Source organism: Phyllostomus discolor, chromosome 11 (genome assembly GCF_004126475.2).
Source record: "Phyllostomus discolor isolate MPI-MPIP mPhyDis1 chromosome 11, mPhyDis1.pri.v3, whole genome shotgun sequence".
In the NCBI taxonomy this organism is placed as follows: domain Eukaryota; kingdom Metazoa; phylum Chordata; class Mammalia; order Chiroptera; family Phyllostomidae; genus Phyllostomus; species Phyllostomus discolor.
In genome coordinates this window covers 74,149,518-74,167,985 of record NC_040913.2, presented here as the reverse complement: position 1 = coordinate 74,167,985, position 18,468 = coordinate 74,149,518, and the positions used below count along the sequence as shown (strand labels likewise).

Here is an 18,468-nt window from a genome sequence, read left to right as displayed (position 1 = left end):
GAAAACTGACTAGCATTCAGAAGCAGCAGTCAGAAAAAGCACACGTCTTTTTCCTCCCAATATATCAACTTGTTTAATCAGAGCATTTGTACTGTGATGTATTATTATTATTTCTCTCTATGGGAATTGATTTATAATGTTACCTAATCAGTGTTTCCAATTTTAATCTTGGAGCTGAGTAATAAATATGACATTAATTTCCATAAACCATATATATTTGAAGGCTTCATTTACATAGTGAGCAATTTAGGCCTATAAATTCTAATGTGTTTCTATTCCTTTTGGGTTACTGTTTGCATAACCTTTTTATGGCGCTGGCAAACCATAATGGTGCCCAACGTTGACAAATTTCTTGCTGTTGTCCAATGCATAAAAATGTGTTCTCAGTAACTCTCTTATACTCCTCAGTAATTTTTCTTTTTTTCTCACTCACCATTGAGGGTAATTCCCTTTTAGGAGCTGAAAAAATCTATTTCTGTTCTCTCCCAATTTCAGCATCTTATTTGGCAGTTTTCTCTATCCTAGTATATGGTTCCAATATATCTGGAACCAACACAACCCATTTACCCCAGGCAGAATGACTCGACTTTAAGAAAAGTAAAGACTTAGCTATAAGTAATGCCACCCTTCCCTGTAAGAGGCTGGGAACATGAGACTGAGAGTAATGGGGTACACTTGATATAAAACCTGAGCAGTTTTTTTTTAAGATTTTATTTATTTATTTTTAGAGAGGGAAGGGAGGGAGAAAGAGAGAAACATCAATGTGCGGTTGCTGGGGGTCATGGCCTGCAACCCAGGCATGTAACCTGACTGGGAATCGAACCTGCAACACTTTGGTTCACAGCTTACGCTCAATCCACTGAGCTACGCCAGCCAGGACTAAACCTGAGTGTTTTTCAGGGTGATTTAAGGATGGATTGAAGATGTTAAAATGGATAATCCTATTAGCAGACTCTCCTGGCATAACGTTTCAAGTATTTTAACAAATTTGCTTTTCATTGACATCTACCTTGGGCCTAATTTAATAACATCTTAATTGTGAATAACAGCACTTACTTAAGAGTTTTTAATGACTTTTGTGTGCATTGTAACATTTACAATATTTTTATAAATTGTTGCTATATTCAGGTTAAAGATAAGGAATCTAAGGGCCAGAGATTTTTAGTATTTTATCATTATTGACACTAAGGGAGTATTTATTGGGTTATCTGGAGTCTAGGAAGAACCGAAACATACACTGGTTTGTGCACGAAGAGTCTTTAAGATCTTTAAGATCGTGAATAATCTCTAAGTCTGTAAGACCACAGTAAATGTTTCCCTGGTTACCCGAGCCTTTGAACCTGAGAGAGGATGAACCGCAGCCAAGACACAAGAGAGCCGGCTTGTGACTGCAGTGTGCTCTTCTGTGATGCCACCCAAACGACCTTGCCTGAGTCTCATCCAAGTAGACCATGAAACAAAATCATTAGCTGCTGTTTCACAAACAAGGTGAAATAAATCAGGGGTCTCGGCTCAGTTCCTAAAAACAAGAGTCCATTTCACCCTTCTGCCTATTTTAGGCACTCCTGGTGGTCAAAGATTAATTGGTACATGAGAAGAGCGTTTATGGCTCTCCATGGAGTCAGACAGATTGATGCTGAAGAGGATGTCGCTCCCATCTGGTAGGCAGGATCAGAGGCAATGCAGCTCAGAGGCAAAAAGGCTTACAATGAGGATGCTAAGCTTCAGTTCTTCCCACAAATCCACCTTACCATACTGCTGCCTCATTGTCTGTCTGCATGAGCCAAAGGAGGAAAGCAGGGCACTTGAAGTCAGGCAAACCTGGGTAGCAGCCCTTGTACCTTCACTTAGGCACCAACCCTGAGGCATGTTGCCTTGACCTCTCTGAGCCTCAGCTTGGAGAATTACTAGGTAGCTAGTGTGTGCTAGTTTTTCACTGCTGTATAACAAATTGCCACCAATTGAACATCCATTTATTAGCTCACCGTTTCTGTACAGCTGAAGTCCAGGCACAGAGTAGTTGGCATCTGCTCAGGTATTCACAGGCCTGAAACCAAGGTGTTGACCAGGAGTGCGGCTTCTACCTGTCACTTAGGATCTTCTTCCAAGTTCACAGACTGTGGGCAAAATTCATTTCCTTATAGTTGTAACACCGAGGGCCTTGTTTTGCTGCTAGCGTTTGGCCTGCAACTGCTCCCAGCAACTGAAAGACGAGGGCAGTTCCTTGTCGTGGGTTCCCTGTGTGGTTCGCAAGATGGACGTTCGCAGTTTTCTAAGCCCGATGGAAGCACACCTCTGGCTTCCTCTTTCGCCACTAGCCAGAGAAAAGTCTCTGCTCTTCCCTGGTTCTTGTGTTTAGGTCATGCCCACCTGGATGATTTCCCTATTTTAAAGCCAACTATTGAATGTAACCTAATCTCAGGAGTAAAATCTGTCCTATTCACAGATCCAGGATTCTGCAGAGCATACATGTTACTGGAAGGATATCTTGGGGACACCTTCAAATTCAACTTAATAAAGTGATACAATTTATGGGGAAATCACCTAGTTCCTAGCAAATACTTGGTGTATAATAAATGGTAACTTTTTTTTTTAATAAAAGGGGGTTAAGACTTAATAGATTTTTAAAAGGTATGCTGACTCGGTTAACTACTATAGGTATGTTTCTCATTAAGAGAAAAATTCTATGTAAGTTACAGTTCTTTTTTTTATCAACCACACTGCCTAGCTCACTACTGAGTACATAATATGTGCTTAGTAAAGGTGCTTAATGATACAGGTTATGTAGGGGGGGTAAGTCATCCATTTACACTGAAGAATTATCTTGATATTTTGTAGACTGTCATTTAGGACTCTCTCGGGCCCTTACATTCACACTCATAGTTTTAACCAATAGTCATTTAGTAACAACTTACACATTTTTGGTGTGCGGGACGATGCTCCAACCAACTGAGCTACACCAACCAGGGCTTCAACTGACACACTTTTATTTACACACCAGACCACTGTCAGCTCTGGGGCCTCTGTCTACATCTGCATTCTTGCCACTTCCAATTGTGTGTTACCTACACACCCCAAATTAAACATGTCATGTAGGGGGGGGACTGAACCCCCCCAAAATCAGGTTCTTTTTTTAATAACTCCTGTCTCAATATTACATTCTCCCCAGCCTCCAATGCCTGAAACCTGAGAGTCATTCTTTTTAGACTCTGCTTTTTTACCCAATTGGGTGAATCATGTCAAGTCTATCTCCTGAATACTTTAATTATTTCTCTTTTCTTTGTCTGCACTAGCCCTTATCATTTTCTACCTGGCTACTGCAACTGTGTATTCCTAATCAGGTTTCCTGCTCTCAGGTACCCTAGTCCATCTGTACTCCATTGTCCAAGTTATTTTTCAAAAGTATACATACAATTCTGACTCTTATCAATTTTCAATTACTCTCAACTGATGCTAAGGAAAAAAAATCTGGCCATCCAGCTTTTAGTTTCTCTATTTGGTTTTATACAGATTTCTGTATAACAGGAAAAGGCCTCTTTTAAAATGTTTTGAGGCATAATTTAAATATGATAAAACACAGATGCTATATATGCTTTGATGAGCTTTGAAAAAAATATGTATAAATGTATATATACATTTGTGACACCACCATCCAATTAAGATGTAAAACATCAGAGCCATCTTTTAAAAAATTATATTACATTATTTGTCACTAATCTCTAAAAAATCTCATCACAGAATGAAATTCCATGTTCTTTCTTACCTGTGTAATTACATAGGTGGGGCCCTGCCCGTCTCTCCAACCTTCCTTCTCAGCAGCCAGCTCATGCCTCGCTGTCTTTCCTAGTTGTCTCAGGTATTACATGCTCATCCCTGCCTTGCGTAGAGCAGTCTTATGGTTTTCCCCCCTCACCTCCTTTCTGTCTGTTCAAATGCCACTTCCTTAGAGATCAATCAACTCTTGTTTAAATGGCTTTTGCTTTGGCCCTGGCCAGTGTGTCTTAGCTGGTTGGAGCATCATCCTGCAGACCAAAAGGTTGTGGGTTCAATCCCTGGTGGGGGCACATAGGAGAAGGCACCCAGTCAATGTTGCTCTCTCCCATGGATGTTTCTCTTTCTCTCTCTCTAAAGAACAAAAAAATAAATAGTTGACTTGTGTTTTGGGGAATGTTCTTGATCACCCTATTAAAAATAGCACCTAAATCTCAGGTCTTCTCTTTACAAGTATCACTATCTGATACAATTTGTGTGTTTATGTGTTCCCAATGGAATATAAGAGGACTTTGGATGCCTAATTTCCCTTCATATTCCCAATGTTTCAAAATGTGTCAAAGAATATGTTTTCAATAAATATTTGTGAAAGGAGGGCATAAAGTATAAACTCCATAGCATGACATAGATGTCCGTCATTATCTGGGACTTCCCTTGTTTTTATAACTTATATTTTCTACTTCCCATAAGCCCCAAGCTGCAGTCAGTTTCTACCACCTGCAGTTCCCTAAAGACGTAAAGACATCAGATTTCCCTTTGAGGCTGAGCATATGTTCTCACAGTTCCTGGGATGCCTGCATCCCTTGTCTGCCTTTCAAGTGCTGGCACCTTCTCAGCTTGCGTTTCTTCCTCTGCAACTATCTCCCTGACTCCAACACACTTCGGTCTTCCTGCTCCATGCTTCCTCCTCACATAACTCTTAGAGCTAGCATAGCTCCTAGAATGTCCAGTAAACATTCATGTTTCAGCAGTGGTTTTGTACCTGTATTTGAGCCCTTTGAGGATTTTCATGTGCCTTTTCATCTTTGCATCACCAGTACTTACCCAGTTTACTGTGTAACTTGAGCTCAATAAATGCTTTGTTAAAAGAAGATAACAGAAAACAATAGACAAACAAAAGAGGGAAGAGGTAGGTAAGAAAAGGAAGAAAAGGGAAAAGTTAGAAAAGAAAACCAAAATAGATATTTAGTTAGTGAAACATGAAGAGTTGAAGTTAGTCCCTCAAATGTTAGGAGTCAAAAGGGTCACCAAAATAATCTATAGTTAATTAATGCCTATTCTCAGTTATTAAATCTAGGCCTTATTTGCATTTGGAATTTCAAAACTCTTTTTTTTTTTGGTGAGTGTGTGTGTTTCTGAAAGGAAAGTGAAAGACTGTACAAAAGACATATTAAATCATGGTTTGCAAATAACCCCATAGCAGGTTTAAATACTAGACAACAGTGACACACATCTGTGTGACTTTTATATACATACAACCAACTCCCCAAAGTTTTATGTAAATGATGGGAAACACACAAGATAATCAAATATGAAAATAATCTGTTTATATACAATGCCCAGTAGAACCCCTGATTTTCCCTTGTTTCAATTTGGCTCCTTCTTTGATTAATCTTTACTTTTGAAATTGTACAAACTAAGAAGAGTAGAGCAAAAGCTTAAGGAATAGTTGTAGTCATCATTTTTTAAAAGAAGTTTTTGTATTTTATGATGCTTTGACATCTTGGTGTCTTGCTGAATGGGAAAGACTGCCCCTCCCAGGGCTAGCTAATTCTGAAAACCAAAATGGCTCTCCAGTGAGCACACCTTTCATACGCACCCCAACCAATCTAAAATCCCAACCCAACCACTTCTTGATGTAACTCTCACACGGTAACTCTCACTACATCATCAGTATTCCCCCAAACCGCCCCAGGGTCGTGTATCAGATAACTAGAGACCGGCCCTATAGCCCAGAGCCTGCTGAAGTTTTTAATCTGTCTAATCCTAAACTTGCCTCACCCTTTCCTTGTCAAGGCAACAACAGTAAATTTCTGCGCCACACTTTTTCTCCTTCATTCCTTCTGCCTCCGGACCCACCTGTGCGCTTCCCCGTGTGGACCTGCAAGGCATAGCCTGTCTCCTGCTCTTGTGAACTGTGAGTAATAAAGCTTCTTTAAATTGTATTGGCATCTTTGTGTCATCATCTCTATAAATTAAAATCAGTCTTTATAAATGAAATTCCAGGTATATCAAGATAATGATTCAATGTAGATAAAGCAAGAACTAGTAACGAATCTTTGAATAATTTGATTAATGCTAATTATCAGTATGCCACATGCGCCTTTCCCCCAAGTGCCTGTAACAGCAAGCATACCAGAAAAGTTAAAAATTGCCTGTAATATTTCTCACACTAGAATGCAAGGAGCTATGAGGAAAAGAAATGGAGGAATGCCCTGGGAAATACTGCAGTATATGTTCACATCATTCTCTGGACAAAATCCATTTAACATGTTCTCAGCCATCATCGTTGTTTTTCTGAATCATAAAATTCCCATTATGAAATAAATCCTGACATCAACTTGATTAGTATGATCATAAATCTTAAGAGCAGCATGCATGCTCTAAACTGCATTTTTAGACCACAATTATGGATTCTATTATTTCCTTTACCTACTGAAGTAATTAGATATTATTTCAAGGCACTGCCAATTACTGGTAGTGCTTTTTAATGCATACAAAATAATCATTGGTTTAAAACCGTTGAAACAAGGGTTTTGAGAACTCAATGACAATATATTAATATTAACTTTATTGATTAATTTTGGATTCAATTAAAAAGAAACCAAATTATTCACAGTCTTTACTTACAAAGTTATATACTTTATATATAACCTTTGAGTCCTTACATGTATGGGCTCAACTTTATATAGATAAATAGTTAGTTACATTATTTGGATATTTATTGAAGGTAGCTTTGTATTCTAAATTAAAAACTTTGTAATAAAGACTTTTCTTGGATTCCATTTACATACATTTCATGAAGTGAAATGAATATTCATCAATAGCATGCTGTCAAATGGGCTGTTGCTACAGGATGCTGTGTGGGCATTAGCACAAAGATGGAGGTTTGTAATTCATGGTTTTGTAATTGGTTTGGTCATATTTCTGAAGGCAAGGAGTTTCCAGCTTACAACAAGACACAGACAGTATCAGTGCTCAGAATTTCCAATCACAAAGAAACCTACCTGCAATAGACCAACTTTGTTCCTGGATTTCAGGTTTGCTATTATTTGATTGTGAGTGAATTTAGGTCCATCACTTGACCTATGTAATCCTTAATTGCATAATCTGTAAAGAGAGAGGTTAAAATTAATGGTCTTTTCAACTCCTAACCTAACAAAAATATAGAATAAAGAACTGTATAACATGAATATATGGATTACACATATAAATGGAGATAGAGAAGATAAGTTTATCATTCACTATGTTATTTACACATATTCATTCAGGCATTCATTATTCAGCAAATACTTGTTAGGTGTATATTAGATATGCAAGAAAAATAGCATGAGCTCCTTGCTTCAAGGATGACTTCTCTCTACCTTCCTGTCAGAGGTTCATCAAAGAATACCATTTTAATCTTTGTTGTGGCCAGATTATTTGATTTGAATTCTAGCTCATAAGATAATACGTACATAAATTGTTAAATAACTAGTGATATTAGTGACGGTAGGAAAGTTGTTATATAACATTAAAAATTATCTTTAGTTCTTGTTCAACTTAATTGTCTTGTGAAATACAACCATGAGAAACTAAAGAGTAAACATGTTTTAAAATTTGTTTTTATGCAGAACTGTTTTTATAATAAATGTGGCTGAATAATTGAATGGGATTCCAAGTTAAATGAGCACATCTTTTATTTAAGTTTCAAAAATAAGCTAGAGTGTCAGTAGTCTTAAATGCTGTGAAATGGAGCTGACTTTCATAGGTCTCTCAATAACAGGCACACCACAACCCAGAATCAGTTCAAAGATACAACCATCTAACCAATAAGTAGGACTAGGAAGGAAGACTAAAATGAGTTTCATTTATGCGCCACACACACAGAACCTCAGAAACTCCATTCTCACTCTCCTGTAAGAGATAACCCTTAGAGATTAAAAGTCAAAGCTGAAATAACATGACACCAACTCTCTTGCTTGTCCATTCTTTTTGGACTCATTCACCTATCACATTCCTGGGCTCTTGGACACACACACACGGTAAAGCAAGACACAAATCAAGCAGAGAGTTGACCATTAACAGATAACAAAAGCCTGCAGCTGAATGCCTAGTGGAGAGAAGTCTAGGCTAACTGACTAAATACTCAGTGTGCTCCAAAATCCTGATTATCAGAACAAGAGCTGGAATAGCTAATACACAAGCAGGCTCAATTTACCCTAATTAGTTCAGAGTCAGGCTACAAAAGACTTAATTAGCAGTTATTAGGTGCTGCTCAGAGAAGGAGCATAAATAATGGTTGGTAGCAAGCTGTGCTTAAAAGTCTCCTGGCCCAGTGACACGTACACACACAAATGAAGTCAATCTTCCTCCATTGGATTCAATCTAAAATGACAATATGGCTCTTGACTTACAGTTCATTTATTCAGAGTGGATCAGTGACTTCATTATTTTTGGCTCTGGATTACTCAGATGCGTCAGGAGAAAAGTTTGAAATTGCGATGGTTACACTCTACTACAAAGAGAACCGCAGCTGTTGGGATGGGGACTGGCTCACAGTATCCAGAAGAATAGATGAAAGGTTTTCCCTAAACATTGCAAAAGTCAGCCTTTGGAGAGTCCCACACTGAGGAGGACCAGGGAGGAAAGGCTGATGTGCAAAGAGAGCAGGGAAACTGGATGACGGTGAACTTCAATATAAGCTGCTGACTGGGGACAACTCTGACTGGTCCCAGCCTGAATCCCGGCTGCACATGAATTGGGTTCCCTTCAGTTCAGCACAAATCCTTTTTCCCCTTTTCTTGCCCCATTTATTCACCAACGTGTTTCTCATAGGTGCTGAAAGTTGAGCCCCCTTTTCACAGGAAAATAATTTTACCAAAAAGACATAATGATCAAATTAAGCCAAAAATAACATGAATATGATAAACTCCTCTCCACCATCTCACTCTCTCTCTTGCTTTCTTTTGCTCTGACACATTTTTAGAATAATTATGACCTTCAGAGAAGTAAGAATAATATTACTCTTAAGTTTTATAGCATCCTGCACAAAATATGAGTGTGGCTAGAAATTTGTTTTAGAACATTGCAGGGTTCTTATGTTTTAATGCATACTCGATTATATTTATTTAACATAACTATAATGTTATCACTCATAAAACTAGTCAGCATTGTCATCAATTATTTCATAGAAGCATACTGTTTATAAAAAAGCTGTCTTTGGAGAGTCTACTTTAATCAACCATTAATTTCATATAATAACTGGCTTCCTCTTTTTAAAAATGCCAAAGGGCCACTTATGAAGAATGGAGGTGTATTAGTTTCCCATTTCTGTGTAACAAATCACCACACACTTAGCACCTTAAAACAATACTCCTTTACTAGCTCACAGTTGTATAGGTCACATGCCCAACTGACTTGGCTGGACTCTTAAAAGGTCAAAATCAAGATCAGGCTGGGTTTTTATCTGGGAACTCGGGAAGAATCTTTTCCTAAGGTCATCCAGGTTGTTTTCACAATTGGGTTTCCTCTGGTTGTGGGTCTGGGGTCTTAGTTTCTGGTGGTTAGTTAGGCAAAGGCTACTTCTTGCTCCCCAAGGTCCCCACATTCCTTCTTGCGTAGCCCCACCACCCAGTGCAGCAACGATACAAGTCCTCCTCACACACTGAGTATCTCTGACTTCCCCTTAAGCTTTCAGCCAGAGAAAACTCGCAGCTTTTAAGCCCTGTGTGAGTAGATTGGGCCCACTTAGATAAACTCAAAGTGAACTGGTTAGTAACGTTCATAACCTCTTAAAATTCTTTCTGTAGCATAACATAATCACAGGCACAATATCTCATCATATTCATAGTTTCAGGGATTAGGGATGGACCTAAGACCCCTGCTGGGGGGCAGAGGGTGGCAAGGGAGGCCTGAAGCAGTGGGACAGCAGGTGGCTGAGCCCATCTCCTAGAGACACGGGTGGCACTCGGAGGGGGCAGTATACATGGGCTGGGAGTCCAAATCTCCAGTGCGTGCTCCGTTGTGCCACTGGATTTCTATTAGAAAACACAGATGCAAAGATGCAAAGATCAAAGATTATAAAGAATTGTAAGATGGGTGACTACAGAATATTAATACCCAGGGAGGGTCTCTCTTCTGAGTGCCAGAGGCTGTAAGATTGTGCTCATCACACACCCATAAAACCATCCTTGGAAAGAAGCATTATGTGAGTGTTTGCTATTATTTTTTTATAGTGATAGTAGCACTATATTGTGGACATCAGTCACTTAGTAGACAATGCTTATTTACTTCAAAATACCAGTCTTATTCTTATTTTGCACAAATATACTTAAGAAATGGGGCCTGATACAAAGCATCTTATACTCAGTGAGGCTGTTCCAAGGGGCTGTCTATAAGAACTCCAAACCATTGACTTGAAGTGTTTATTCTCATGGTGGAAGTGCTATTGACATTTTACAAGGCATATGCAAAATACCTTCTTTTCTCACTTTTTCTGTTGTTCTAGGTATTGTCTTAACTCCCAAGCTGGAAATCTGGCTTGTTTCACCATCACTGCAGTTAATTAAAAATAAATCAAATTGAACTTACATTCACTTTAAGTATTTCTCTTTTTTTTAGCTTATCACACAATTCAATTCAAATTCTATTCCATTACAGAATAAGTTATGAGAATTGCACATAGTTTTTCCTTTTTTTCTTCCTTTACTGTCAAAGCTGCTATAGATGGTACAAGCTTAATCCCAAGGAAATGAATAAAGTGAATTGTTCACACAATTACATATTATTTTCCTGTTTTGTACAATTCTCTCTGGGTGCCTAATGCTTGGTGAGTGATCTGTGAAGCCAGAGTCCTGTCTGATTCTGAGCTTTGAGTATTCAACCACCTCTAAATTTTTGACAAGGTTGTTTAAAGAGCAGTGTGATTGAATTATAAGACCTCTCAAAAATGACAACATATGGTTTGTTCCGTGCGGGAAAAACAACTCTCATCATCTACAAAAAGAAAAAAGGAAAAAACGCAACAAAATTTTTTGAGTGTTGAGCTGAGGCAAAGATGATACATTTTGGAGAGAAATGGATCTGGCTGGGCTCTTGGCTAATATAAAACAATGAATCAAAGTACAGCCGTGACAGCAGACAATGGGTCTAATTATCTCCAGAGGGAGGCATTATAATGTCTGGACTCCAGCTGTCAAGCAGCTGTAAACTTCTCCTGTCTAGCATTTGCATTTTTAGCGTGCAACAGCAGAACTCGGTTTCACCAAAAGACCAGAGTGTCGATGCAGAGCCAAGCCAGTGGTCCTCTTTAGGTGCTAGGAGACTTGCCTAAACAAGTCTAGTGACCGTTCCAGATACATGGCTCTGTTCTAAAACATCAAATACTCATAGTGATGCTTTTGAGTGTTCCAAACAGTAAGCACGTTCTGATTCTAATACTTGTGAGACAGTTGATGAACAGTATTGAATTTAATTCTACTAACATTTATAGAGCACTTTATATAGGGAAAGCGTTATGCCAAGTGGACAGCTTCATTTGGCAGTTAACAGTTGGATTTTTCCTCTTGTGTTACCTGGGGCAAGTGGCCTAACCTCTCTAAGCAAAGAGGTTCTCATGTGCATCACGGCAAGAATAACTATCTAGATAGTAGTTGTCTTATAGATAGTGGTTTTCTGTTTCCCTGGAAGCACACCCCCAAAATCAGGATTGGATACAAATAGTTTAACAGCAAGGTTATCTCAGAAATGAGAGAGCAAGGGAGGGAGGGAAGAGAAGGCAACCGATGAAGGATAGACTAAGAAGCAAGATGTCACTGTTATACCTGGAGCAAGGACTCACTCAAAGTATGGCTCATGGTTGGCAAGCATCAGCATCATCTGGGCAATGATTAGTTAGAAATGAAGATTCTCTCCAGGTCTGGCCGCACTCCAGACCTACTGAATCAGAAAATCTGTACGTGGGTCCATCAATCCGGTCTAAAGACCCTGCAGATAATTTTTTTGCTCACTCAACTTTGAGAACTGAAGAGCTAGGAAACTTTGGGAGCATGTGCAGAACACCTTTCCAAGAATTATTCCATCAAGGGGGAAAAAGTAGCTGGGGTATTTATAGACTGACTCTTGTCAGTCATTACTGAAGACTCTTGGAAAGAGTGTTGGACATAAGCATTAATTCTCCAGCACTTTCACCTGTGGTGCCTTTGGGCACAGCAGATTTCAGAGTAATTTCTTGGCAAAAAGATGTCAGTCCTGGCATCAGGAAGTCCTAGGAGCATCACAATTTCCTGGTTCAAGGACATAAACAGCTACAGCTGTTGTCTTAAAGATTGAGATAATGAGCTAAAGGGCATAATATAGTGCCTATCACAATAATCCATTATATGTAAAACTTAAGAGTAATACAAAGGTTAACAAGCTGTAAAACTATCAGAGAGTAGGTAGTTTATGATGAGAGCTAGGATGCTGAGGCATAAGTAGAATCCAAGGTACATGTAATACAGACCACAGGTAATGGAAGTGCAGCAAGGAAAAGGGCATATCTGATTTGAGGAGAAAGGAAGATGCTCATGAATCAGTAGCATCTGAGATGGGAGGGGTAGGCTTTTTGGCAGGATGAGATGAAGCAAGAGAGGTGATTGAACTGTGGGGAAGGACACAGGTTGCTGTATCACCTGCTAATCATCACGAGAACAGACTACATCACTACTCTGTTGTGTCTGGATGTCTGAACTGCAAGTATTCATTAAAAGAAAATGGAAGCAACTTCTGTGGCTAACAAATTTGAAATGTAAGAATGCTGAAGGTTAGTATTTCCTTGCTACTTCACATCTCCAATAGCCTCACTAGTGATTTTCTGGGAAAGAATTAAGGCTTCATGGTTTGAAAAGCACAGAAAGATGTTTCAAGCAGCTGCACAGATGTGCTGCTTTCCTGGGACTTGTATGGAAATGAGAAAGTGCTGACTTAATTTTTTTCAGTAGCATTATTACCATTATAACGTAACTTTTATAGTCTTAGGCGGAGCTGTCAATATGTACTGTGAGAATTTTGCATATATAAGTTCAAAAATCAGTTCTGAGGACTCTGAGGAGGAAGGCGGAATGAAGACAGGTTCAGTAGAATGAATTAGAATTCCATATTTTTGTAAATTTTGTTACTTGGATTCCAGATCTCACAGAAAAATACATCCCTTTACTCTGCTCTCCTACTTCACAGGTTCCCTTGGTGTCCACCCCTCTAAAACCACTACTATGGACAGAATGTTTGTGTCCCCTCCCCCCATATTGATACATTAAAGTCCTACCTTGAAATGTAAAGGTATTTGGGAAGCAATTGGGCCATGGGGATGGAGCCCTCATGCTCATAAATGGGATTGGTACCCTCACTGAAAGAGGCACGAGAGAGATTTTCTCTCTCTACTGTATGAGGATACAATACGGATGTGGCTGACTGCAAACCACAGAGACGATTCTCACCAGGACAGAGGAACTGAACAGATATTTTTCCAAAGAAGATATACAGAGGTTGGCAAAAGTAGGTACATATCCACAAGAAAAAATGAAATCTTGCCATTTGCAACAACATGGATAAACCTTGAGGGCATTATGCTAAGTTAAATATGTGAGACAGAGAAAGATACACACAGTATATTCTTACAGATATGTGTAAGCTGAAAAAAACCCTAAGTCATAGAAACTGAGAATAGAATGGTGGCTACCAAGGGCTGGGGGCTGGGGGAAATAAAGAAATGTTGGTCAAAAGCTATAAACTTTCAGTTATAAATTAATAAGTTCTGGGGACCTAATGTGCAGCATGGTGAGTACAGTCAATAATATTTCATTATATACTTCAAAGTTGCTAAGAGAGTAGATCTTAAATGTATTCACCATAAAAAAATGGTAATTATGCTACATAATAAAGGTGTTAACATTTAGAGGTGTTAGCTAATTCTATCATGGTAATCATTTACAATATATGAGTATATCAAATCAGTACATTGTACACCTTAAACTTACACAATGTTCTATGTCAATTTTATCTCAACAAAACTTGCAAAAATAATCTTTGTCTATAGATACATTATAGCTTAGTTGTATATAGGATAAATCTAGCATATATACCATGTGATAAATGGTAAGTGGCATATAAAGGTGTATATTTAGTCCACTATATATCAGAGAAGGAGGGAGGTAGGGAAACAAGAATTTTAATATAAAAGACAGTTTTTGCAGGATCAGGAGTCTGACAGATATTAAGCTGTAGTATGCTAACCAAATGGGTTGACCAGTTGTCAGAGAGAAAGCTTCAGTGTGGAAGGTGTAGTGAGTGTCTAACTGGCTCCATGAACAAGTGGCCATATGAGAACTGAATGCTGTTGTATGAGATAAAAGTCCACAGGTTTATGGAAGCACTACCAGTCAGCATTTAGTCACTTTTCTTAGGCTGTATAAGAAACTGATCTACTTAATGTACAGTGTAACTCAAGTTATAAAAATTTAAACAAGATACAAATTTTATCCTTCTTTCTTTCATGGACACTCATAAAAATATTCCCTGTGCTGCTAATGAAATTTCTAACTCAACTGAAATATGCAATATGCAACACTGCCTGCCATGCAAATTCAGTTTTCATACTTACAATAAGAGCACTTACAGTCCACAGTTTAGCAACACAAAGGTGCTCTTAAAGCTGGCAAGAGGAAGTAAAGAATGCATAGACCTGACCCTTCTCCCTTAGCTTATTGTGATATATTTAGACAATATGACATGTGTTCCAATTATTCCAACATGTGGAAGAATTTTAAACCTTGACCTATTGTTATAGTTATGCATCTCCATATAGCAAACTATGCCAAAATATAGTGACTTAAAACAAGATTTATCGTATGGATTTGTGAGTGATTGAGCTCACATTGGCTATTCTTGCCTGAGGTCATTCACAGAATTGCAGTCAAATGACAGATGGGGACCACCTGAATGGCTCAGATGAGCTAGACGTCCATGATAGCTTCTTTTTTTTCAAAGTTTTACAGAAGTTTAGTTGAGCCAAACTGATGACATATTCCAGGAAACAGGATCTCAAGGGCTCCCCAGGAGAGCTTCCTAATGCACAAGTCTTGGGCTTCAACCTGGGAAGCCCAGGGAAGTTGAGAATGATTGGGCATTTCTGTCAATCCATGGAGTCTCTCCATTTGGCTAGATAGTTTCAGCTTCCTTATAGCATGGCAGCCTCAGTTCAGAATTCTTACATGGTGCCTAATTTCCCCTTGAACACATAATCCAAGAGACCAATGCAGAAACTGCATGGTTTTTAAATGACCCAGTCTTGACATTAATACAACGTCACTATACAGGACATGATTCCTGAGAAGCATGGTTCATTGGGGAACCCATCTTTGAAGACCAATGACCACCTTTGTCATGTATCTCTTATTGATATGTGATGAATCTGGCTTTGGGTGAACCTTGATATACCCAAATCAATCAGAGAGTCAAAAAGAATTAAAAATCCACTTTCAAAAGAGCATCTATAACAATCATTTAAAATTTACATCAGAGCTTATAGTAATTTAATAAATTATGTAATCAATGACTATTAATTATCTGCTATGTGCCAGAGACTGTGCTGGATATGGATGAATTCTGCCGAATAAATGAGGTGAGTCCATGAGGAAATTACAGCTCAGGAGACTTGAACGTAAGCAAGATTGGCTTCTCCAAAGGCAGCAGAATCAGATGTCCATACAATGCAGGGGCACTGGGATCACTTGCTGATACAGGAAATAAGACAAAGAGAAACAAAACAAAATCTTATCCTGTATTTTTATAAATAAGACTGAAAATAAATGCTATAATGTGCTCTTTAATTTGACAATGAAAATTTGAGAGCTGAGTTTTTAATGAGTCACAAAAATAATTCCTTACATTGTCTTTTAAAATAAACCTCAACTTAAAATACATTTATTGAGTGTCACACTAAATAGCAGTAGTTCTCAAATTTTAGAGGTCCTCAGACTCACCTAGAAAGCTGGTTTAAAGACAGATTGCTAAGCTGCATCCCCAGGGTTTCTGACTTAGTCAAGTCTGGGGTGGGACCCAAGCATTTGCATTTCTATCAATTTCCCAAGTCATGTTGACGTGTTTTAGAGATGATGCTTTGAGAACCACTGCTGTATGGTTACCTGCATTGTAGAACAGTGGTTAAAAACATAGGTACTAAGTCACAGGCAAGATACTGGGTTGATTCTTCAACACGTTGCTTAATCTTTTTTACTGTGTTTCCTGATTTTTATAAAACAAAATTATTAGTAGCTCCCTCATTAGATAGTCGTGTGGATGAAGTATATATAGCAGGAATTCAATAAGTGTTAACCATACTATTAATTATAGTTCTATAAAATATATAGTTTATTTTCCTATATCGTACCTGAAGAGTTAGATGCTGTGGGTGATAGTACACCTGTTTGTTCTGAAGTTATCTTACGGATTTCCTGCAATCATCTCCTAGTCCCCATAGCTGACTGCTGTGAGCATTTTATCTTTCCCTGCCCCTTCAGAAGAGTAGGAACAGTAGCACTCTCTGATTATCTGTTTTCTCCCTCATACACAGTGCACAAAATCTAGCAACTAAGTATTTAAAATAATCTACAGACTCAAAAATAAATCTTATTGTTTTCACGTTAAACTCTTCCTGGGATTTGTACTAAAGGAGAATTATATTTGCATTAGTTGAGCTTTACAGGATGCCCTAATAAGGCCTCAGCAATCAAAAGATAATTATTAAGCAGGGGTGTTTCAACTGCTATATATACTTTTTTTCCCATTCAGTGTGAACTACAAGAGTTAAACATGTAATTACATTAAGGTGAAGATAAAACTAAGTTCCAGATTACTTATCAAGCTGGTATGGTCAAGTACATGGCAGTAGTTTACAAAAACAAAACAATCTAATAATAAATTACAACATATTTTTCGACTGTCAAGAAATGTCACAACCCATGCTTCTCCAATAACATGATCCTGGCTGTGATGCTGCTGGGAATGAATAGGATGGAAATACAATCATCCTGCTTTTCTTTTCTCTGTACCATTACTCCATCCATTGTGCCACATTCAATTCTTTTCTTTGTCTCAGTTTACTTACCCAAACTACATTAACATTGTTCAACATATAGTTTGTACAACACTAGTACAATGAGATGCTCAGTAGGAAAAGTTCTCTAGAACAAAACAAACAAGGAAGTAAAATGTAACCAGAGTCGTTGAAATTAAGAACAAACTGACAGTAACCAGAGGGGAGGTGGAAGGGGATAATGGGGGAATGGTTTTCAGGAACAACTATAAAGGACACACAGACAAAAGCAAGGGGGGTGGGATCAGGGGAGGGACGTGGGGATGGCTGGGGTTGTGGGGAGTGGTGGGGGAAATGTAAACAACTGTACTTGAACAACAAATAAATAAAAAAATGTCATATAAATTAAAAAGAGAAGAAAAACGTTTTGGAAGCATTTCAAGCTCTACCTTCTTTGAGAGTCAAAACACATATTAGCATTTGAAAGACTGAGAATGCCCATTGTAAAGAAACCAGCATTGCTGAACTATAACAGACCTCAGATATACCATATCAACTGAACTTTCAAAGGTTATACTTCTTTGGGGGATGTTGCTCCAAGTCCTAATTGCCCTAACTTAGTGGATTGTAGCCATTCATGAAATTTCAATCAAGGATTCTTTATCTAGCAAGACTATCCTTCAAAAATGAGGCAAAATAATGGCATTCCTAGATAAACAAAAACAGAGATTTTTTTCACTAGCACATCTGCCCTACAAAAGAAGTTCTTTAAGTTGAAAGGACACGGCACCAGATATGAAGTAAAATACACACAAAAAAGAAGAGCAGAAAATGATAACTATATGGTAAACATAAAATACTATATATTTTTGTTTTCTCTTAATTTTAAAAAGACATCTAAAGGATTGCTTAAAGCAATCATTATAACATTATTACTGTGTTTATAGTATATATAGATGTAATGTATATGACAATAATACCACAAAGGAGGAGGAAATGAAACCATATATTTATTAGAATTAGACCAGCATTAATCTGAAGCAGACTGTGAGTTGGGGAAAATAGATGTTGGTTAAAGAGTGCAAAGTTGCAATTATATAGGATGAATAAGTCTGGAGATCTAATGTATAATAATGTTCAACAGTATAATACTATACTGAATCCTGGATATTTGTTAAGAGAGTAGATCTCAGGTGCTCTCACCATACATAAAATATGGCAATTGTGTGAGGAGATGGGTATGTTAATTAGCTTGACTATTGCAATCATTGCATTTTGCATATATATCAAAATATTATGCTGTACACCTTACACATATACAGTTTTATTTTTTAAATTTATATTTTAATCCATAGTGTAAACCAGTTTGAAAGTTAACTAAAAAATCAAAGCTAAAATCTCAACAGAGTAATTAAAATGGTTTA

At 37.9% G+C, this 18,468-nt stretch overlaps 1 long non-coding RNA gene across 1 annotated transcript; it reads left to right on the top strand.

The window, feature by feature from the left end:
- Positions 1-6,627: 6,627 nt before the first annotated feature.
- LOC118497428 lies at positions 6,628-17,265 on the top strand. Its single transcript, XR_004899955.1, has 3 exons — positions 6,628-7,103; positions 10,889-10,894; positions 16,001-17,265. It is a non-coding gene; the product is annotated as an uncharacterized LOC118497428 (long non-coding RNA).
- Positions 17,266-18,468: the final 1,203 nt, after the last annotated feature.